Genomic DNA, 24146 nt, shown 5'->3' on the forward strand with positions numbered 1-24146 from the left:
GCTGGTGTGCGATGGAGAATGACCCACAGCCGCTGGTGTGGGATGGAGAATGACCCACAGCCGCTGGTGTGCGATGGAGAATGACCCACAGCCGCTGGTGTGCGATGGAGAATGACCCACAGCCGCTGGTGTGCGACGGAGAATGACCCACAGCCACTGGTGTGCGACGGAGAATGACCCACAGCCACTGGTGTGCGACGGAGAATGACCCACAGCCACTGGTGTGCGACGGAGAATGACCCACAGCCACTGGTGTGCGACGGAGAATGACCCACAGCCACTGGTGTGCGACGGAGAATGACCCACAGCCACTGGTGTGCGACGGAGAATGACCCACAGCCACTGGTGTGCGACGGAGAATGACCCACAGCCACTGGTGTGCGACGGAGAATGACCCACAGCCACTGGTGTGCGACGGAGAATGACCCACAGTCACTGGTGTGCGACGGAGAATGACCCACAGTCACTGGTGTGCGACCGAGAATGACCCACAGTCACTGGTGTGCGATCGAGAATGACCCACAGTCACTGGTGTGCGATCGAGAATGACCCTGACGTCATTGATAAAGTCATTGTCTGAGGGCGGAATCCCCAACATTTTACAAGTTTTGCTTTAAACATTGTAAGGCAAAGACTCCGAGCATTTTTTCAATTTCTAACTCCTGACCGTTTTGTATACACACTCTTGGTATTGAAGAAGGATTTCAGAGTATTTACATGGGTGTCTACCATCTACTTTGAACATGTGCCCTTTGACTTCACCCCTCACTTTGGTGTCCAACATCTGTCCTCTGTGAGTCTGAACCCAAACTCCAAGCTTACCCTCCTGTTACACATATCGGCAAAGCATTGCAGAAAGCGACAAATCCTCTAGCGCATGGAGAAGCCAGGCACCGGGAGGGCAAAAACCATGGACGACGCTCTGCTCGGAAAGCCATCCATTTCTCAGACCTCCCTCCCTCGGCTGCATCTCTGGGCTCCTGTCAGCTTCTCTGGGGCATATCCTGGAGTGAGGTTGCTGAGACATGGGGTAGGCACATTCACCACTCCACTAGCCATCTGCAAACTGCTCACACACATTGTCCTTGCCAACACGATATCGTCAGACTCGGAAAGTCTGCCCGTCTGATGGATGTGAGATGTATCTTCATTTTTATTTTAATTTGTACTTTCTCAAATACAGATCTTTAGCATCTTTTCAAGTTGTTATTGCTATTCTATAAAATTGCTAAGTTGTTGCTATAAATTCGCATACTTCAGAGGAATTTCCATTCAAAACGTTTCTTCATTTTTATTTTGAACTCTTTGACCTTTTCCCAATTGATTTGTTGAATTTTTATATTCTAAACAATAATCTCTTGGTTGGCGAATGGGTGGGTAGGTAGGTAGGTAGATAGGCAGACAGACAGATACAGACATAGAGGTATGTATAAAAAAACAAAAAAAACACTGCCATCAAGTCGGTTCCAACTCATAGCGACCCTATAGGACAGAATAGAACCGCCCCACAGAGTTTCCAAGGAGTGCCTGGTGGATTAGAACTGCCAACCTTTTGATTAGCAGCCATGGCACTTAACCACTACGCCACCAAGGTTTCCAGAGCTATATATACATAGCAGATATCTTTATCTATTCTGTTTTTGTAACTTGGCCTTTTAATTTTATGGAGGCTGATAAAATCTTTTGTTTATGGGTTTTCCTTTCATGTGTATGTATTTAAAAAATTATATGCTACCCTAAAATATTAATATCATACACAAGTAAAATTTTGTGACGGTAATTCAAAAACGGTTGCAGTAGTACATTGACAGGGAACTGCCAGAAATTCAAGCTGAATTCCAAAGAGGATGTGGAAGGAGGTGTAACATTGCTGATGTCAGATGGATCCTGGCTGAAAGCAGAGAATACCAGAAAGATGTTTCCCTGTGTTTTATTGACTATGCAAAGGCATTCAACTGCGTGGATCATAAAAAACTATGGATAACATTGCAAAGAACAGGAATTCCAGAACACTTAATTGTGCTCATGTAGAACCTGTACATAGACTAAGAGGCAGTCATTTGAACAGAGCAAAGGGATACTGAGTGGTTTAAAATCAGAAAAGGTGTGTGTTAGGGTTGTATCCTTTCACCATATCTACTCAGTCTGTATACTGAGCAAATGGTCTGAGAAGCCGGACTATATGAAGAAGAATGCACCAACACAATTGGAGGGAGACTCGTTAACAAACTGCATTATGCAGAAGACACAACCTTGCTTGCTCAAAGTGAAGACGACTTGAAGCACTTATTGATGAAGATCAAAGACCACAGCCTTCAGTATGGATTACACCTCAACATAAAGAAAACAAAAGTCCTCACAACTGGACCAATGAGCAACATCATGATAAACGGAAAAAAGATTGAAGTTGTCAAGGATTTCGTTTGACTTGGATCCACAATCAACACTCATGGAAGCAGCAGTCAGGAAGTCAAAGGATGCACTGCACTGGGCAAATGTGCTGCAAAGATCTCTTTAAAGTGTTAAAAAGCAAAGATGTCACTTTAAGGATTAAGGTGCTCATGATCCAAGCCATGGTGTTTTCAACCATCTCATACACATGTGAAAGCTAGACAATGAGTAACAAAGACTGAAGAGCTGATGTTTTTAAATTACAGTGTTGGCGAAGAATATTGATTATACCATGGACTGCCAGAAGAACAAACAAGTCTGTCTTGGAAGAAGTATAGCCAGAATGCTCCTTAGAAGCAAGGATGGTAAGACTACATCTCACATACTTTGGACATGTTCTCAGGAGGGAACAGTCCCTGGAGAAGAACATTGTGTTTGGTAAGGTAGAGAGTCAGTGAAAAAAAGGAAGACCCTCAACAAGATGGATTGAAACAGTAACTGCAACAATGGACTCAAGCATAACAACAATTGTGAGGATGGCGCATGACCGGGCAGTGTTTTGTTCTGTTGTACATAGGGTCAGTATGAGTTGGAACTGACTTGACGGGACCTAACAACACCCTAAAATTTTAAAGATGTTAACCATTTTTATCTAAATAATTCAAAGTTCTGCTTCTCATCTCCATGTCTTTATATCTACACTATGAGAGCAAGAGTTAACTTTATTATTTATTCTATATTGGAAGCCTATTATGCCAGCACTACTTACTGAATTCAAATACATGAAAGAGCTTATATTTGTGGGTCGGTTTTGAAACTCTTTATTCTATCTTTTTATTGTAGTACTCTGTGATTAATCTTTATTTTGGATTATAAAAGAAACCCCTCTTCATGTTATTCTCTTCTAGAATTTTCAAAATTATTGAGGTTATTCTGGCAAGTTTGCTGTAATGCATAAATGTAAGCATGTTTGCCAAATACCCAAACAAAACAAAACTTGTTGAGATTTTTATTGGATTTGCTTTGAATTTATTCATCCGTTTATGGAGAACTGATAGTATGATAAAGTCTATCCATTAGACAACTCATGCCATTCCTTTTATCTGAATCTTTTTAAATCCTTTAATATTGTTTTGTAATTTTCTCTATACAGAAATTGCACCTCTTTTGTTAGGTATATTCCTAGATACTGTATAGATTTTGTTCATATAGTGAATAGTATCTTTTTTTCTTTTTATATTTACTGATGACTAGTGTTGTTGTGGGAGCCCTGGTGGTGCAGTGGTTAAGAGCTCGGCTGCTAACCAAAAGGTAGGCAGTTTGGATTTACCAGCAGTTCCTTGGAAACCCTAAGGGGCAGTTCTATGAGTCAAAATCGACTCTGTGGCAATGAGTTTGGTTTGGGTTTTGGAGTGCTGGTGTGGGAGAACACTAGTACTTTCTGTATGTTGATCTTTATCCAGGGACAATGCTGAATCTCTTAATAGTGCTAATAACCTGAATATTCCCTAAATTTTTTATGTCCATCACTGTACATCTACAAATACTGACGGCTCTTTCTGTTCATTTTCAGTCATTATTCTTATTTTTTTTTTCCTGTCTTATTGCTTTGGCTAGGGCTTTCAGTACAATGCTGGATAACAATGGTGACAGTGAATACCTCTGCATTGTTTTTGCAATAAAAACCTTTCAAATTACTGTTATTTCAGTTTTATCGTCAAGTATGATGTTTGATCTGCATTTGTGGTACAGATTCTTTATCATGTCAAAAAACAAAAACAAGTGAACAAAAAAAATAAACATTTCATTATCAGTTGCTAAATATTGCTGTCCTGACTCTGACCTGAATATTATCAAATCTCCCCTTTTTCCCCATCCCTTTTTTTTTGTATTATTATCACTTTCCTGCTTTAATCTGGAACTGTCCCATTCATTTTTTCAACTTCATGCAATGTGGCTTCTTTTTCTACTGATCCCTGAAAATACACCTTTAAATGTCAGCAGTGATTTCCCTATTCCCAAATCCAACAGTCACTCTTCTTAACTCATCTCTCTCAACCTCTGAGAGCGTTCCATACAGTGGGCCCTCTTTTCTGAACTCCTTTCTTCTCTTGGCTACTAACATCCTTTACTCTCTTGATTCTCCTCTGGCACCATGGGTCATTTCTTAATTTTATTTTTTTTACTGTTCTCTTTCCATTAAAAAAATCAAACCAGTTCCCATCAAGTCGATTCTGACTTGTGATGGACCCATGTGTGTCAGAGTAGAACTGCACTACCTAAGGTTTTCAATGGCTGTGATCTTTCAGGAGTAGACTGCCAGGCCTTTCTTTTGTGATACCTCTGGGTGGATTCAAACCTCCAACCTTTCGGTTAGTAGCTTTTGGTTAACCACTTGAGCCACCACCCAGGAACTCTATTCTCCTCCTATTCCAAGCTTTTAAGTGCTGATTGGTCCAGGACTCGGTTACCAGCCTTCTTCACCTTTCCTTCAGAACTCTCCACCAAACACTTACCCCTGGTGGCTTTAAGTATCATCTATATGATGGCACTCAAACATGTACGTCCAAATCTGAAATGTTGCCCTGATATTGAGATCCATTATCCAACTCCCCATTCAACAGATCTATTTTGGAAGTCCAAAAATGCATACATTTTCTAATTTTTTTTTCTGTTTTGATAAATACAGCTACCATCCATTTCCCAGTTGCTCAAGCAACATACAAGTCATCCTTGATTTGGCTGTTTCCTCATACCCTATCTATCTGGAAGTGCCATGCATTCTACATCTAAGATGTATCACAAAACCACTCTCTCCATTGTAAATGCCACAACTGTAGCTCAACTCATCATTGTTTCAGACTGGGAATAATCACAATGACTTCTGTGACTCCCTCTCATCTCCCCTCTCCTCCATCAAGCCACTCTTCACATAGCATTCAAAGTAATTTAAAAGAATACATCAGATATAGCTGTCACCTACCTGCTTAAAACCCTTTTGTTACTATACTTTTTCTCCTTAATTTTTTTTTGAAGGCATATGTTTTCAGTACAGGAATGCATGCTCACTAATTAAGCATGTTTAAATTTTCAGTTCCTAATGTGGATTTTGAGAATTATGATCTGGTAATATAACCCACCAATGAGGCGAGTGGCACTATGGTGCCGCTGATCTGTGCCCTGACGGTATACCAAAAGGAATGAGATATATAATTTATTGAGGGCACCTTTCCATTAGCTTACATGGGGATCCTCTGGTTTTCCAAATATGACACAGAAAACCCAAAACAGGATCCCTAACTATCACACAGGAAAGCCATAATTATGCTTACAAGTCTTATGTCACAGAAATAAAGGGAAAAAAGGCGAAAGTTTACAAAAGTAACACATTCAAGAAGCATCACCTAATAGAATAGTCAACCTACACAACAGTGAGGCTCCAACTCCGGTCTGCTGAGCTTCACGCATTTCAAAAGGGACCCACCTTGAGGCTAAATTCATTAGAACTGGAATAACTTACTACCTTCGAGGTCCAGAGGCATGAACAGTGACTGGTATACTATTAATCCAATAGGAACTAAACAGTTAAAGCCCTTCATCGTTTCCCATTGTCCTATTATCTTTCCCTCCAAATGGTAGTTAATATTCAAAAACAATGAATTATTGAATGATAGAATAAATTTGTAACTATGAATAAATAAATGGATACAAATTGACATCTAAGACTTCTTTTGAAAGATAACTTGGAGCTAATAATATGGCCATGGGTGAAAACTCACCCCCAGTACAGAAAATAGCTGTCACAGACACCCATAATCAAGGAGAAGTAAGATGTTTGAGGAAGGCAAGGAGCTACCATGTATAGACACAAGGTGAGTTGGAGCGCTGTTTAAGATGAGCACACTGATGGGCTCAATGATGGATTTTACACCTTCCACTAGGACATGCAGACTTTTTCTTAGATGTCTCCTTCGCGCGCACACACACACACACACGCACACACATATGTTGTTCTTAGTTACTGTCAAGTTGGCTCCAACTCATGGTGACCCCATCTATAACAGAACAAGACGTTGCCCGGTCCTGTGCCATCTTCATGATCTTTGGTATGTTTGAGCCCACTGCTGTGGCCACTGTGTCAGTCCATTTCACCGAGGGTTCCCCTCGTTTTCACTGGCGCCCTACTTCACTAGCTGGACAATGAATAAGGAAGACCAAAGAAGAACTGTTGCCTTCAAATTGTGGTGCTGGTGAAGAATATTGAATATACCATGGACTGCCAAAAGAATGAACAGATCTGTCTTGGAAGAAGTACAACCAGAAATGCTCTTTGGAAACAAGGATGGTGAAGCTGTGTCTCACATACTTTGGACATGTTGTCGGGAGGGATCAGTCCCTGCAGAAGGATTGGTAAAGTACAGGGCCAGCACAAAAAAGAGGAAGACGCTCAATGAGCTGGACTGACACAGTGGCTGCAACAATGGGTTCAAGCATAGCAACAATTGTGAGGATGGCACAGGACCGGGCAGTGTTTCATTCTGTTGTGCATAGGGTCACTACGAGTTGGAACCAACTCGATCACACCTAACAACAAGTACTTCACCAAACACGATGGCCTTTTTTAGGGCTTGGTCTTTCCCGATGACGTGCCCAAAGTAAGCAAGCCAAAGTCTTGCCGTTCTAGCTTCTAAAGAGCATTCCGGTTTTATTTCTTCTAAGACTGATACGTTCATTCTTCTGACAGCCCACAGTATATTCAATACGCATACAGAAACTCACAGTATTTAATGTATACAGTATTTGCATGATTTAATATGTATATGTGTGTGTGTGTCCAAGGTAACTATATAGCACACCTGCACGTAGATCATACAAACGTCATTTCAATTCCTTTTAACTGATACCATTTGGCATTGAACCATATCTGGTATTGGATTGAAACAATGGCTACAACTATGGGCTCAAACATAGCAATAATTGTGACGATAGCGCAGGACTGGGCAATGTTTTGTTCTGTTTTACACCAGGTCGCCACAAGTCAGAGTCAACTCGAAGGCACGTAACAACAAAAAATAAGAGCCACACGTGGTATTTTAAAAGTGAGATGGTAGATCCTAATGTAGGTAAACATGGTCTTGCCCCGCAAAGGACTAATGCGGACTGGATGTCCCAGGTGCTGAAGACCTACAGAATCACCCAGAGAAGTCCATTTGGTGGAGCCAGGTCAGCACCTCTCACAAGTACACTTTTCAAAAGGGCTACAGTAGAATTTCCCACCAGTCATTTTTTTTTTTTAACCAGTAATCTGTGCCCCATTAGAAGGGCTTCAAACTGGTTCAAACCAGTTTAGTCATGGCCAAGGAAGCGAAGCCAGAACAGATTCTCATTTTCACAATTTGAGTGACTGTTCATGATCACCAGAATGGGGAAAATTATGGGTCAAAACCCTGGAATGGCAGACTCGCAAGAGGCGTTGTAAACCCTTTCAGAAATCTGTTCATGAGATGGGATTATTGCCAGGACTGTGGGGAGTAAGACACATTTAAAGTAGTGTGGTGGGCCACCATCTCTGAGCGGAGAACCACTGTTTCTGACTGTGCTCAAAATGTGAAGGGCAAGAAATGTGATTGCTATGCAACGCATACGCTACCCTTATTTTCTAAGAAGGAGATTAGGTTTCTAGCAGGGCTTAGACCTGTAATTTTTCCTGTTCCAATTATTGTTCTGGTTCATCCAAATTTTACAAATTTGGGATCTGTTCTGGTTTTGCTTCCTGTTCCATGACTGAACCTGGAAGAGCCAGTTCAAAGCCCTGCCCAATAGAGTTAGAACTGTTGTGGTCTTGCTGCTGAATGCCCATCAAGTGAAAACAAACCCCATTTAGGAGGAGGAAGGCTGCCCACTGCCTTCATGGCTGTTCACTTCACTGAGCCAGCCCTGACATTAACATCTTAATAGCTCTGACGGAATCACTTGGGCGCCCAGCTTCATGTAAATAGAGATAATGAGGATAATATTTGTGTGATTAATGAATCTGATTGAGATGAAATGACCTTTACTTATTCACTGGGTGATTAAAGCCATCAAAGGAGACCCAGCTGTGATGGGAAATGGCATATAATAGACCAAAACACAATGAGTTGTCATCTTGGTGAAAATACATGGCATTCGAGCTAGGATTTGCAGAGGAAGTGGTGCTTTAAAAGAAAATCGTTTTTTTAAGTAAAGGTAGGATTTTTCATGACTGCCTGGGAAATGTTTTCACTGTAGCTACAGCAGCACGAACACACGGGACTGAAAAACAGCATCCCTACGGAATAAAAAGGAGCCAGTGGACATCTGTCCTATGTGCCCTTAAATATACTTAGAATTCCGATTAAACGTTCCCCCAGAGCAGATGGTATCCATCAGAGAGCAGAGGCTCAAAGGCGCCAGCTCACATTGAGTCCTTCTAATGTTACTCTTGGAGAAAGAGAAGATGAGGAATATACTGTCCCTAAAAAACCTTTGTCCTCTTTCTTTTGGCAGCTAAGTAAGCAATTCTGTCCAATTAGCTGGGAAGGGAATCAATCCCCACTTGAACGCCGGTGATAAGGTTTTCCTGTACAGGGCTGACTGATGAGGTCACTGGACTTGATGGCCCCCATTCCAGCTGGTCAATCAAAGTAATGCAATCTACCGCCATCACCAGACTTTCTTCTGCACTCCTTTCATCAGACATACCCACAACCAAACCTTTAACAGTCATCCTCCATTTTAGGGAAAGGAACTTTCCAGAGCCTATTCCAGGCAGAGTCCTGGGTTCAAATCCATGTCCACAGCCCTCTCGCTTTGTTGTTGTTTTTGGGTGCCATCAAGTTGATTTTCAATTCATAGCAACCCCGTGAGACAAAGTAGAACTGCCCCATAGCGTTTTCTTGACTATAATCTTTACAGGAGCAGATCTCCAGGTCTTTCTACCACAGAGTCACTGGGTAGGTTTGAGCCACCAACCTTTTGGTTAGCAGCCGAGCACTTAACCATTGCACCACCAGGGCACCTTATTGTTGGGTGCCATTTAGTCAGTTTTGACTCATAGTGACCCCATGTGACAGAGCAGAATTGCCCCTTAGGGTTTCCTAAGCCATCATGTTTATAGGAGCAGATCATCAGGTCTTCTACCTTGTCTGTCCTTCAGTCTCCTCATTCCATTATTAATAGCCCTAGTCTACTTCCAGAAAGCATGAAAACGCTCACTATGTAAACAGTACAAGCAAATAACAGCCAACACATAACGAGAGCTCACTACTCGACAGGCATTAGATACCTAGAAAAAGTGACCCTAACTTCTCTAAACATCCATTTCCTCATCTATAAAATGCAGATAATACTTCCTAATTGGCTCCAGGAATTGACAAAATACCAATTGAGATGCTTCAATAAGTGGATGCGGCGCTGGAAGTGCTCACTTGTCTATGCCAAGAAATATGGAAGACAGCTTCCTGGCCAACCAACTGGAAGACATTCATATTTATGCCTATTCCCAAGAAAGGTGATCCAACCGAATGTGGAAATTATAGAACAATATCGTTAATGTCACACGCAAGCAAAATTTTGCTAAAAATCATTCAAAAGTGGTTGCAACAATATATCAACAGGGAACTGCCAGAAATTCAAGCCAGATACAGTAAAGGAAGTGGAACCAGGGACATTATTGCTGATGTCAGATGGATCCTGTCTGAAAGCAGGGAATACCAGAAGGATGTTTACCTGTGTTTTATTGACTATGCAAAGGCATTCAACCATGTGGATCATGACAAATTATGGATAACACTGTGAAGAATAGGAATTACAGAACACTTAACTGTGCCCATGAGGAACCTTTACATAGATCAAGAGGCAGTCATTAGAACAGAACAAGGGGATACCGAGTGGTTTAAAGTCAGGAAAGGTATGCGTCAGTGTTGTATCCTTTCACCATACCTATTCAATCTGTACATTGAGCAAATAATCCGAGAAGCTGGCTTATATGAAGAAGAACGGGACATCAGGATTAGAGGAAGACTCTTTAACAACCTGTGTTATGTAGATGACACAATTTTGCTTGTTGAAAGTGAGGAGGCCTTGAAGCACTTACTGATGAAGATCAAAGACGACAACCTTCAGTATGGGTTATGCCTCGATATAAAGAAAACAAAAATCCTCACAAGTGGACCAATAAGCAACATCATGATAAATGCAGAAAAGATTGAGGTTGTCAAGGATTTCATTTGACTTGGATGCACAATCAACAGCCATGGAAGCAGCAGTCAAGAAATCAAAAGACGCTTTGCATTGGGCAAATCTGCTGCAAAGGACCTCTTTAAAGTGCGGAAAAGCAAAGACGTCACCTTGAAGACTAAGGTGCGCCTGACCCAAGCCATGCTGTTTTCTATTGCATCATATTCATGTGAAAGCTAGACAATGAATAAGGAAGACCAAAGAAAAATTGATGCTTCTGAACTGTGGTGTTGTCGAATAATCTTGGGTATACCATGGACTGCCAAAAGAACAAACCAATCTGTCTTGGAAGGAGTATAGCTAGAATGCTCCTTAGATGCAAGGATGGCGAGACTTCGTCTCACATGCTTTGAACATGTTATCAAGAGGGATCGGTCCCTGGAGAAAGACATCATGCTTGGAAAAGTAGAGGGTCAGTAAAAAAGAGGAAGACCCTCAATGAGATGAACTGACACAGTGGCTGCAACGGGGGTGCAAGCATAGCAATAATTGTGAGAATGGTACAAGACTGGGCAGTGTTTCATTCTGTTGTCCACAGGGTCCCTATGAGTGGGAACCAACTCGCCAGCACCTAACGACAACACAACAATTGGGTTGTGGTGGGAGTAAAGTAGGTTAATACATGTAAGCTATTTAGTACCTATGGAGTCATGGGTTCTATACAAATGGTAGCTATTATCCTGCTATGTTTGCTCTACACTGCCCCCTGGGTCATTAAAATAAGACTAATAGAGCAAAACTATACAGTGGTGTGATTAGCACTACTGTAACTGAACAGTAAAGGTGACTGTGAGCTTCCTACTTGTTAGCTACCATCAAGTGGCCCTCAACTCATGGCAACCCCAATGCTGTGCCATTCTCATAATTGGTCAGGGATGAGACCACTGGGATCCACAGGGTTTTCAAAAGTAGATTGCCAGGCCTTTCTTCCTAGTCTGGAAGCTCCACTGAAGCCTGTTCAGCATTATAGCAACATGCAAGCCTCCACTGACAGGCGAGCTGTGGCTGTGCACGAGGTGCACTGGCTGGGTATTGAACCCGGGTCTCTTGCATGGAAAGTGAGAATTCTACCACTGAGCCACCACTGCCTCCATAAGCGTCCTAGTAGTCACTGCAAAACAAAACGTACTACACCCACTCGTAGGAATATATCCTAGAGAAATAAGAGTCGTCACACAGATAGGCATATGCACACCCATGTTTATCACAGCACTGTTCGCCATAGCAAAAAAGATGGAAAACACCTAGATGCCCATCAACAGATGAATGGATAAACAAACCATGGTACATACACACAACGGAGCACTACACAACAATAAAGAACCGCGATGAATCTGCGAAGCATCTCACAACATGCATGAACCTGGAGGGCATTACGCTGAGTGAAATAAGTCAATCACGAAAAGACAAATACTGTATGAGACCACTACTATAAAAACTCATGAAAAGGTTTACATACAAAAAGGAACAATCTTTGATGGTTCAGGGAGGGGAGAGGTGGGGATGGAAAAACACTTACTAGACAATAGACAAGTGCTAACTTCGGTGAAAAGTAAGATAGTACACAATACCAGGGAGGCCAGCACCGCTTGTCCCAGGCAAGGTCATGGAAGTTCCATGGACACATCCAAACTCCCCAAGGTACCGCACTGCTAGGCTGAGGGCTGTGGGCACCATGGTCTCGGGGAACATCTAGCTCAATTGGCGTAACACAGTTTATAAGAAAATGTTCTATATCCTACTTTGTTGAGTAGCGTCTGGGATCTTAAAAGCCTGTGAGCGGCCATCTAGGACACTCCACTGGTCTCACCCCTTCGGGAGCAAGGAAGAATAAAGAAAACTAAAGACACAAGGGAAAGATCAGTCCAAAGGACTAATGGACCACAACTACCACAACTTCCAGCACGACTAGATGGTGCCCGGCTGCTACCACTGACTGCTCTGACAGGGATCACAATAGAGGGTCCTGGACAGAGCTGGAGAAAAAGGTAGAACCAAATTCTAATTCACAAAAAAAGACGGACTTACTGGCCTGACAGAGGCTAGAGAAACCTGAGAAGATGGCCCCTGGACATCCTTTTAGCTCAGTAATGAAGTCACTCCTGAGGTTCACCCTTCAGCCAAAGATTAGACAGGCCCATAAAACAAAATGAGACTAAAGGGGCACACCAGCCCAGGGGCAAGGACTAGAAGGCAGGAGGGGACAGGAAAGCTGATAATGGGGAACCCAAGGTCGAGAAGGGAGAGTGCTGACATGTTGTGGGGTTGTTAGCCAACGTCATAAAACAAGACGTGTACTAACTGTTTAATGAGAAGCTAGTTTGTTCTGTAAAAGCTCACCTAAAGCACAATTTCAAAAAAGTACTACGAAGTGGTCCCTGTGTAATGAAAGAGAGGCTGTCCTACAGAGCACACCACTGACCTCCCAGGGCCTAAATCTAGACGAGTTTACCACCCGGGCTTCTCTGTGAGTGACGTGAAATGACATGAGGGGCAGAGACATCAATGGTGAGTTTGCAAAAGTAAATGAAGACATTCCTCTGTGTCCTGTTAATGTGATGGCAGGACACACCCCATAGCTACATCAGCTTTGCATTTTAATACAACTCACAGTCCAGCAAAACCCAGGAGAGATACATGGTGGTCCACAATCCTAAATGATGATGCCCAACTGGAAATGAGGGGAAAACTAGAAGCCACGTCATAGAACAGAAGGGAACTTGAATTAAAACATGGCAGACAGAATTGGTTATTTGTTTTTTTGATTTGGAGACGGCATTTTTTTTTTCTAATGAGACTGAGGTGTTGCTTCATGCTTGAAATAAAGGTAGTGAATTAAACGTAATTAATTAAGAGGTCTATTAACCCAAATACTGCAGAAATATATTGTGTAGCTTTTAAAAAGGAGTTCTACAGGCACCAATGAGGGCCCAGGCAGATAGTGTGTGTGAGGTTGGGAAGATGAAAGCTCATTTTCTGCCCTCAGGTAACATACAGCTTGTTGTTGTTGTTAGCTGTGTCAGAGTTGGCCCTTGACTCATGGTGACCCCATAAACAACAGAAACAAACACTGCCCATTGCTACACCAGTCCCAAGATTGGTTGTGGATGGAACTGTGATGATCCACAGGGTTTTCACTGGCTGATTTTCAGAAGTAGATTGCCAGGCCTTTCTTCCTAGTCTGCTTTAGTCTAGAAGTTCCCAAGAAGCCTATTCAGCATCCTAGCAACATGTAAGCCTCCAGTGACAGACGAGTGGTGCCTGTGCATTGGCTGGGAATCGAACCCCGTTCTCACACATGGAAGGAAGGTGAGAATTCTATCCATGAGCCACGGCCATGTCCTGGCTCTTGAAAAAAAACGTTCAGTTCGACGCTCAGAGGTGATCCTGTTCCCGGGGGATACTTCGCCCTGCAGCAGCCTTTCTGAAGTGTTCAATGCCCACCTGCAAATGATCCGGGGCATTTATGCCTGCCATTCCTGTACCCTCCCTCCTGCTGAATGGTGCACGCCTTAGACCTGGTGGCCAGCAGCTCTCTGCCTGAAGGGCGAGCCTCTGGAAGAAGAGTCGAAGGACAGCTCACCTCCCAGCCTGCTCTCTGTATTTGTGAGAATTTTCTACCCTGAAAACAATGTTCTGACACACAAGAAACTAAAAAGTCCTAGGTTTCCAACAACAGAATTTCTTTCTTGTTTTCTTTTTCTTTTACATGTGACTGAAAAACATGAGGAAGATCTTTTTTCCAGCTAGTTCGTCATTTTGGAAATGTCTACATATGGAGCCATACATCACAAAAGAATATCGTTTCGATTTACTGAGTTCATTGCTTTTATCAAATACCAGGAATGCATTTGATCATGTTGAAGCCTCGCGTCTGTGTTCCCTCCACGAGGCTACTGTGCTCCTTATTTTGAAGTAACTGTACATGCCTTAACTCCAGAGCCACAGAACCACGTGCCATTTGTCTCAGAATGTTTTCTTGCCTGGAAATCCTCTCTGTCCAGTTGAAATGTAGAAAGGAGAGCCAGGCCAGGGGAAACACTGCACCGAGCATTGGGGAGCTAGAGAGCTGGAACGGGACAAGGCGGCGGGGGGGGGGGGGCGCGGGGGAGGAGGTTGCCATGAGTTGGAATCTCATCCATGGCAATGAGTTTTTGTTTTGGGGGGTGCTGGGAGGAGGGAATTGAGAGTAGTAGGAGGCGGGGTTAGGGAGAGGAGTTGGGGAGGAATTGGGGAGGATGGTGCTGAAGTGGAGAATTGTGGGGTGGCCGGAGGGGGTAGGTGGGGGAGAAGCTGGGGAGGGTGAAGGGAGGGGAGAGTTGAGGAGGAATTGGGGAGGGAGGAGTTGGAGGGTGGTAGGAGGGGGTTTGTTTTCCAGACTCTCTAAACCATGTTCTGAAGAGAAATTATCATTCTATTTTTACTCATTTCATTTTGGCTTGTCTTTCTCCTTTTTTTTTTTATTGTAATTTTCCACATTTATCTGGCTGCTGATGCTTTATTTCTCCCTTCTATTGAGATGTTAAATGTCTTCCCTTCCTCCATCTTCTGCAATTTGGTGGCTGTTTTTTCTTGTATTTTTATCCCTCGGTCTTTTTATAGTGCTCCTGCCCCCTGCCTCATTCTATTCACTTGAGTCCGTTTTCCTTTCTGTGTTTGACATATGGGTTGGCTTGTGTCACGGCTTGGATTGTGTCCCCTAATTCAGCTTGGCTAGGCCATGATTCCCAGTACTGTGTGGCTGTCCTCCATTTTGTGACCTGATGTAATTATCCTCCATTTTGCGGTAAGGCGTAAATCCTAACTTCAGTATGATAATGAGGCAGGGTCAGTATATGGGGCACATCTTCCATCAATACCTTACGAGAGGGTGTGACTCGAGTCACACCCTTACTCAAGTCATACCCTTGCTCGAGTCACACCTTTAATCTTACAAGGGATAAAAGGAGAGAGAAGAGAGCAGAGACAGGTGGGACCTCACTATCCCCAAGGAAGAAGAGCCAGGAGCAGAGTGCATCCTTCGGACCTGGGGTCCCTGCACTAAGAACCTCCTAGACCCAGGGAAAGACACATGGAGATCTCCAGGGAATGCCAGGCCCACAGATGTTGAAAGCAGACAAGGACCTTCCCCCAGAGCTGACATAGAAAGAAAGCCTTCTAGAGCTGGCACCCTGAATTCAGAACTCTAGCCTCCTGAACTGCGAGAGAGTACATCTCTTTTTGGTAAAGCCATCAACTTGCGGTATTTCTGTTATAGCAGCAATAGATAACTGAGACAGCTTTGACTGATGGCAGTTCTCTGAATACTTGTGTGACATGATCAGAGCAGCCTCAGGGGTCAGGAGCACGATCCGGATTCTGTGAGCAGCGCTCTGAGCCTGAGTCACAGCCCTGTCTGTGGTGGCACACAAAGAAAGGCTGTGCCTGTTTTAGTGACAAGAGATCCGGCAGCTACATGAAAAGGGGGGTTGTCAGCGTTCACTGGGCACAGGCTGGAAGTGAGACAGGTAGAAATACCACCACCCCACCCATCCTTTAACTCTCACATTTTGTGCAGTCAGTATTCAAGCAATAAATAGTAAGATAATCAGATGGAATGGGAGTCTGGAATTTCATGTCCTAAGAACCCTCCTTCCATGTGGTGAATTTCCATGCCTTCCGTTGTCAGTGTTGAATGTCATGTCAGCATCTTCCATGTGAATTCCCGTGCAGATCAAAGGCCCACCCACCTGCATCCCCACAGAGGCCAGGCCTGCAGGTTTATGGACAGGTCAGCAACCAGAGCACTGAACCAGATGGAGTTCAACAAACTGGTCACAAAGTCAACTTCAATTCTTACTACCGAAAAATCTTAGAGTGTCCTTCCCCAAAGAGCAAAGGGCCAGGCTGTGCTTCCTTCTCTTCCCAATCTTTGGCCCTCCTGCCTACGGTTCTGGAATGTGTTCACCCAGGAAGACAACCCAGAGGCTGCTGGGCTGGTTGAACTGTGGCTGATTTCTCACCCCAGCCGGCAGGCCCATGCTTGGTCACGTGACTGTGAAGTTTCTCCCTTCACGGGTAGGGTTTTTCCTTCCTGCATTGATACTGGCCTTGCCAATTGCTTTAGTGTCCTAACGCTGCTGTAAAAAATTACTCCAAACTCAGTGGCATCAAATGACACAAATTTATTATCTTACAGTTCTAGAGTCAGGGAGTCCCTGGGCGCTGCAAACAGTGAACACTTTCACTGCTAACAGAAAGGCTAGAGGTTCAAGTCTATACAGAGGTACCTACGAAGAAAGGCCTGGTGATCTACTTCCACAAGATTATAGCCATTGAAAACCCTAAAGAGCATGGTTCAACTCTGACACACGAGGGGTCATCAAGAGCTGGAACTGATTTGATGGTTAGCCATTGAAAACCCTACAGAGCATGGTTCAACTCTGACACACGAGGGGTCATCAAGAGCTGGAACTGATTTGATGGTTAGCCACTGAAAACCCTACAGAGCATAGTTCAACTCTGACACACGAGGGGTCATCAAGAGCTGGAATTGATTTGATGGTTAGCCATTGAAAACTCTACAGAGCATGGTTCAACTCTGACACACGAGGGGTCATCAAGAGCTGGAACCGATTTGATGGTTAGCCACTGAAAACCCTACAGAGCATGGTTCAACTCTGACACACGAGGGGTCATCAAGAGCTGGAACTGATTTGATGGTTAGCCATTGAAAACCCTACAGAGCATGGTTCAACTCTGACACACGAGGGGTCATCAAGAGCTGGAACTGATTTGATGGTTAGCCACTGAAAACCCTACAGAGCATGGTTCAACTCTGACACACGAGGGGTCATCAAGAGCTGGAACTGATTTGATGGTTAGCCACTGAAAACCCTACAGAGCATGGTTCAACTCTGACACACAGGGGTTGTCATGAGCTGGAATTGAGTTGATGGCAACTGGTATCGAAGTCAGGCATCCAGAACCTGTTCTTACAGGGCTAAACCCAAGGTGTTGGACAGGGCTGTGTGTCCTGGGGTCTCTAGGCGACCATCTGTCCCTTGCCTTTACTGGCTTCTAGAGGCTGTGCTCAATCTCTGGCTCATCTGAGACTAGCACCACTGCAGCCTGTGCTTTCATTGGCGTTTCTCATTCCCTTGCTCTGACCCTCCAAGCTTTCTCTATAAGGACCCTTGAGATGACACCGACATCACCTGGTTAATCCAAGATACTCACCTCATCTCAAAGTTCTAAGGTAACATATTCACGCAGGACTGAGCAGTGTTTTGTTTCATTGTGCATGGGGTCACCACGATTCGGGGGCCAACTAGGTGACAGCAAACAACAACCATGTACCTGCCTGCGTTTGGAGGATGTGGCTAGGGAAAGATTCCCGAAGGTGAACGTTAGCGTGACACACGACCTTGACTTTCAGGGACAACCCAAGCGGCAAACATTCCACTCCGTATTTCAGGTCATGTGACCGCCCACATCACCTGATTTGGGGATCAGAATACAAGGTCATGGGGTTTTGATGGCAGGCTGCAGGTTTGTAATGATGTATTCTGCACTTCAGTAGCCAAACAATTGAGCTGATTTTGTCGTTTTTTTTAAATGTCTACTAAAATGTTTTAAGGTATTTTCTAAGCAGAGACAATTAAACCCAAAAGGGACTAACTCTAAAATATGCACACTCCTCTGAAAGTTGAGCATAATTTTAACTTGCAAAACAGCACGCAAACCGTAAACGGGAAGACTTCAGTGTAAGAGCTGAGCTTCTCCAGAGCTGTAATTTTAATTGCTAAGATAAGTGCTGACGCTGGTTCAGCAACAAAAGCATAATTGACCCTAAATTTCCTCTTGTTTTACAACTATTCCGGCAGCCCTGAAGACAGTTTCGGAGCTGAAGGGAAGTTTCCCCACAAAATGTCAAGCTTGTTTTGGTCCCTTTGATGTTTCATATCAAAAGCTACTGATTAGAATTATCGGTTGCCATCCAGTCAACTCCAACTCATGGCGCCACCAGGTATGTCAGAGTAGAACTGTGCTCCGTAGGGTTTTCAATGGCTGACTTTTTAGAAACAGATCACCAGGCCTTTCTTCCAAGGCACCTCTGGGTGAGCCCAAACCCCCAACCTTTCAATTAGCAGCCAGGCGCATTCATCATTTGCACCACCCAGGGACTCCATCGATTACAGTATTGTGATGAAAATGGTTCTAAGCAATATCCACAAAAAATATACTATTGTTCCATCTATACTTGTTATTAAACAAATCACCATTGCACCGTTTCAGCTTCTTGGCCCATTCAAAGTAACTGATGGAAACAGACTCCCTGTTTATACAGTAAAATTCCTCATGCAAATGATTCCAAACATTTCAGGTCCCCAATTCCATAACAACATTCTGCATCCCTCTTTGGAGAGTGGCGTCTGGGGTCTCAAACGCCAAGGAGCGTCCATCTAAGATGCATCAATTGGTCTCAACCCACCTGGATCAAAGGAGAGTGAAGAACACCAAGGACACAAGGCAATTATGAGCCCGAGAGACAGAAAGGGCCACACAAACCAGCGACTACATCATCCTGGGACCAGAAGAACTAGATGGTGCCTGGCTACAACCGATGACTGCCCTGGCGGGGAACACAACAGAGAACCCCTGAGGGAGCAGGAGAGCAGTGGGATGCAGACCCCAAATTCTCATAAGACCAGACTTAACGGTCTGACTGAGACTGGAAGGACCCTGGTGGTCATGGCCCCCAGACCTTCTGTTGGCCCAGGAAAGGAACCGTTCCCGAAGCCAACTCTTCAGACATGGATTGGACTGGACAATGGGTTGGAGAGGGATGCTGGTGAGGAGTGAGCTTCTTCGATCAGGTGGACACTTGAGACTATGTTGGCATCTCCTGCCTGGAGGGGAGATGAGAGGGTGGAGGGGGTTAGAAGCTGGTGAAATGGACATGAGAAGAGAGAGAGGAGGGAGAGAGCGGGTGTCTCATTAGGGGGAGAATAATTGGGAGTGTGTAGCAAGGTGTATATAAGTTTTTGTGTGAGAGACTGACTTGATTCGTAAACTTTCACTTAAAGCACAATAAAAATAATAAAAAACAAAAGTCTACAATAACAGCCGGTATTGAAAATTAAGAAAAAAACTCAACAATACAAATGTCTTAGTCATTTAATGCTGCTATACCAGAAATATCACAGGTGGATGGCTTTAACAAAGAGAAGTTTATTCTCTCACAGTCCAGTGGGCTAGAAGTCTGAAATCAGGGCGCCATCTCCAGGGGAAGGCTTTCTCTCTCTGTTGGCTCTGGAGGAGAAGGTCCTTGCCATCCATCTTCCCTTGGCTTGGGAGCATCTCAGTGCAAGAACCTCAGGTCCAAAGGGCGCACTCTGCTCCTGGGGCTGCTTTCTTGGTAGTACAAGGTTCCCCGTGTATCTCTGCTCACTTCTCTCTTTTATATCTCAAAAGAGACTGCTATAAGACACTAGCTAATATTGTAGATCTCATCAATATGACTGCCACTAACCCATCTTATTATATCATAGTGATTTACAACACATAGAGAAATCACATTTGATGATAAAATGGTAGACAATCAGTCATACAAGAGAATCATGACCTAGCCAGTGCTTAAAGCACTTGGCTGCTAACCAAAAAGGTCAGTGGCTTGAAGCTACCAGCTGCTCCAAGGGAGAAAGATGTGGCAGTTTGCTTCCATAAAGATTTACAGCCTTGGAAAGTTCTACTCTGTCCTACTCTGCCCTATAGGGTCACCATGAGTCGTAACTAATTCCTTGGCTGTGGGTAGGTAGGATGTCAAAAGACCCAGGTTTCACATCGAGTAGGCCACAAACCCACTTTATCTTTGGGTCCTATAGAAATAATGAGAAGTGGTTTCAGAGGTCACATTTCAGCAGCTACATGTGAATATCTGTATCTGCATATTAACATAGGAGTCCCTGGGGGGTGCAAATTGTTAATGCACTCGGCTACTAACTGAAAGGTTGGAGGTTCGAGTCCACCCAGAGGCACCTGGGAAGAAAGGCCTGGTAATCTACTTCCAAAAAAAATCAGCCTCTAAAAACCGTATGGGGCATAGTTCTATTCAAACACACATGGGGTCTCCATGATTTGGAATCAACTGGATGGCCACTGGTTAGGTTTGATTTATATCTACACATCAACATCTGTCTGTTTGGGGTCTTGGTCATTTCTGTGCTCATAACCTGAGTTGGTAGCTCATTTCAGGACATGCAAAATATCCACCCATTCCCAAACCTTAAAGTTTGAGACGTCTTAGTAAATATTACCTAAAGTTTCATTTGCAAAGTTAAGTGCTTGACTGATTTTGCTGTCTACCATGTGTGGGTTTCCTGAGTCATCCTGTCAAATTGCTGTGTTTGCTAAGGAACGATCTGGACCCTGGCATCACAGAATCCAAACCTACATGCAGAGGTGCTATCAACACAGCTGGATCTGTTCCTCAGTCTCCATTTAGTCTTTTCTCTCTCCTAGCTCCCACAGCTATTCCTGCCTCTGCGATGACGGAGAAACAACGTCTACTACACGGCCAAAGCCAGACAGCGTCTACTGCACGGCCAAAGCCAGACAGCGTCTACTGCACGGCCAAAGCCAGACAGCATCTACTGCACGGCCAAAGCCAGACAGCGTCTACTGCACGGCCAAAGCCAGACAGCATCTACTGCACGGCCAAAGCCATGTGCAATGGCTGCTTTTCCCACTTATTACTCTTGATCACTCACCACCTGATCATCCTGTCTCAGATTTCTATCCACTTTCTGATCCTGCTGTTTATCTTTTTATTGCTTATATGTACATGGGGTCGCTATGAGTCGGAGCTGACTCGAAGGCACCTAACAGCAACACCACTATGGAAGAAAACAAATGTTGGAGTATCTAAATACTCAAGAGGTATTTCCAACCTCTTTCTCATAACCATGTGAATCTGGGTGCAGCGTAATCCCCATGGAAAGTGTAAAATTCCTCATAAGTGAATGGGGAACATCTTGGGTCAGATCCTAAGGACTGTCTGGCTTGCCTACTCTAGCAGATTGATGTTTAAAACACGTGTGCCAAACAAATATAAAGAATCTATGTTAATATACACAATGTCCAAGGTTGTGCTGCAGCCAATTGCAATCTTATTATTCATTCAACAAATATTTATTGCGCACCTACCATTTGCCAGGCATTGTTTTAAGCTCTCCAAGAATACAGGTGCCAATAACATACCAAAAAACCCCTGCCCAAGAGGAACTTCCATTCTGATGAACTTCTCTCTCCAATGTGGATAAATAATCATGGGAAAGGGAAAAATCTTAATGGTGTAACTAGGAACCTCAGATTACAGTTAGCTAACTCTCTTCTCACAGATCTCAAAGAGCTGCTGGCCTGTTAACTGTGTTATCCGTGTGTCTTTTTCTTGTCAAAGTCTTTTCTTTCCTTTTTTTTTTGCATATACCAATGTCTAATTGTTTTCCAAATGCTTCAAATAATTCAAAATCACCCAGCTGTTCTAATTCCAGTTTTTCACAAGGCTGATGTCCCTAATTACTTGCCCAGGAGATAATTACTGAGCACTCTCCCAGTTTTCTACTGCTGCATGACAAACCCTCCCCAAATATCAAGTGGCTTACAGTGATAGCACTCATTTAGTTCACTCATGAGCCTGCATTTGGGCAGAGTTCGGTGGGGATGACCCATCTCCCTCCTCAGTGGCATCAGATGGAGCAGCTCAACAGGGGTCTGGAGGATCCACTTCTAACATGGCTCACTTACTGGCAGTCAGGTGGGCGCTGGCTGCTGCTGACTAAGGGAATTTAGCCAGGTTGTTGGCCTGGGGTCTTAGCCCTTCTCCACAGAGGCCTTTCCACGGGGCTGCTTGGGCTTTCTCAGAACATGTCAACTGGGTTCCAAGAAGAATCATTTAGGTGACAAGGGTCTAATCTCTAAAATCTATAGAATACTCCAACACATCAACAACAAAAAGACAAATAATACAATTAAAATATGGGCAAAGGATATGAACAGACACTTCACCAAAGAAGACATTCAGTTGGCTAACAGACGTATGAGGAAACGCTCGAGATCACTAGCCATTAGAGAAATGAAAATTAAAACTACAATGAGATGCCATCTCACCCTAACATTAATGGCACAAATCAAAAAATAACAAATGTTGGAGAAGTTGTGGGGAGACTGGAACTCTTATGCACTGCTGGTGGGAATGTAAAATGGTACAACAACTATGGAAAACGATATGGCGCCTCCTTAAAAAGCTAGAAATAGAAATACCATACAATCCAGCAATCCCAAGCACAAGAGTAAGCATATATGCACACCCATGTTCACTGTACCATTATTCACAACAGCAAAAAGATGGAAACAAGCTAAGCGCCCATTAACAGATGAGTGGATAAACCAACTATCGTACATACACACGATGGAATACTACGCAACGATAAAGAACAATGATGAATCCGCAAAGCATCTTACAACATAGAATCTGGAAGGCATTATAACAAATGAAATAAGTCAATCACAAAAGGACAAATACTGTATGAGATCACTATCACAAAAACACAAGAAAAGATTTACACATAGAAAAAAAAATCTTCGATGGATATGAGGGAGGGAAGGGATGGGTAGGGGAAATCATTAACTAGATAGTAGACAAGTATTAACTTTGGTGAAAGGAAAGGCAACACACAATATAGGGAAGTCAGCACAACCTGACCAAGGCAAAGCCACAGAAGCTTCCTAGGCACATCCAAACACCTTGAGGGACCGAGTTACTGGGGCTGAGGGCTGGGGACCACGGTCTCAGGGGACATGAGGTCAACTGGCATAACATAGTTCATAAACAAAATGTTCCACATCCTACTTTGGTGAGTAGCATCTAGGGTCTTAAAAACTTTCAAGCGGCTGTGTAAAATACTTCTATTGGTCACATCACATTCAGAGAAAAGGAGAATGAAGAAAACCAAAGACGCAAGGAAAATATTAGTCCAAAGGACTAATGGACCACAGGAACCACGTCTCCAACAGCCTGAGCCCAGAAGAAATAGAAGGTACCCCGCTACCACCAGTGACTGCTCTGACAAGGATCGCATAGAGGATTCTAGACAGAGCAGAAGAAAAATGTAGAACAAAATTCAAATTCACAAAAAAAGACCAAGCTTACTGGTCTGACAGAGACTCGAAACTATGGCCCCCGGACATCTTGCTAATTTAAAACTGAAGCCACTCCCAAAGTCCACCTTTCAGCCAAAGATTAGACAGGCCTATAAAACAAACAATAACACTCGTGAGGAACATGTTTTTTTGTTCAATCAAGCATAGAGACCTAATGGGCAACACCTGCCCAAAAGCAAAGACAAGAAGGCAGGAAGGGACAGGAAACCTGGACAAATGGACATGGGGAACCCGGAGTGTAAAGGGAAGGGTGGAGAGTGCTGACCCATCGTGTGGATTGCAACCAATGTCAC

At 43.7% G+C, this 24146-nt stretch overlaps 1 protein-coding gene across 1 annotated transcript in view; it reads right to left on the reverse strand.

Moving 5' to 3' along the window:
- Window positions 1–24146, reverse strand: part of ANOS1 (anosmin 1) — a 635904-nt gene that overhangs the window by 299848 nt on the left and 311910 nt on the right. The gene's annotated exons all lie outside the window — the stretch shown is intronic.

The sequence above is a fragment of the Loxodonta africana genome, chromosome X (assembly GCF_030014295.1).
Source record: "Loxodonta africana isolate mLoxAfr1 chromosome X, mLoxAfr1.hap2, whole genome shotgun sequence".
Taxonomy (NCBI): domain Eukaryota; kingdom Metazoa; phylum Chordata; class Mammalia; order Proboscidea; family Elephantidae; genus Loxodonta; species Loxodonta africana.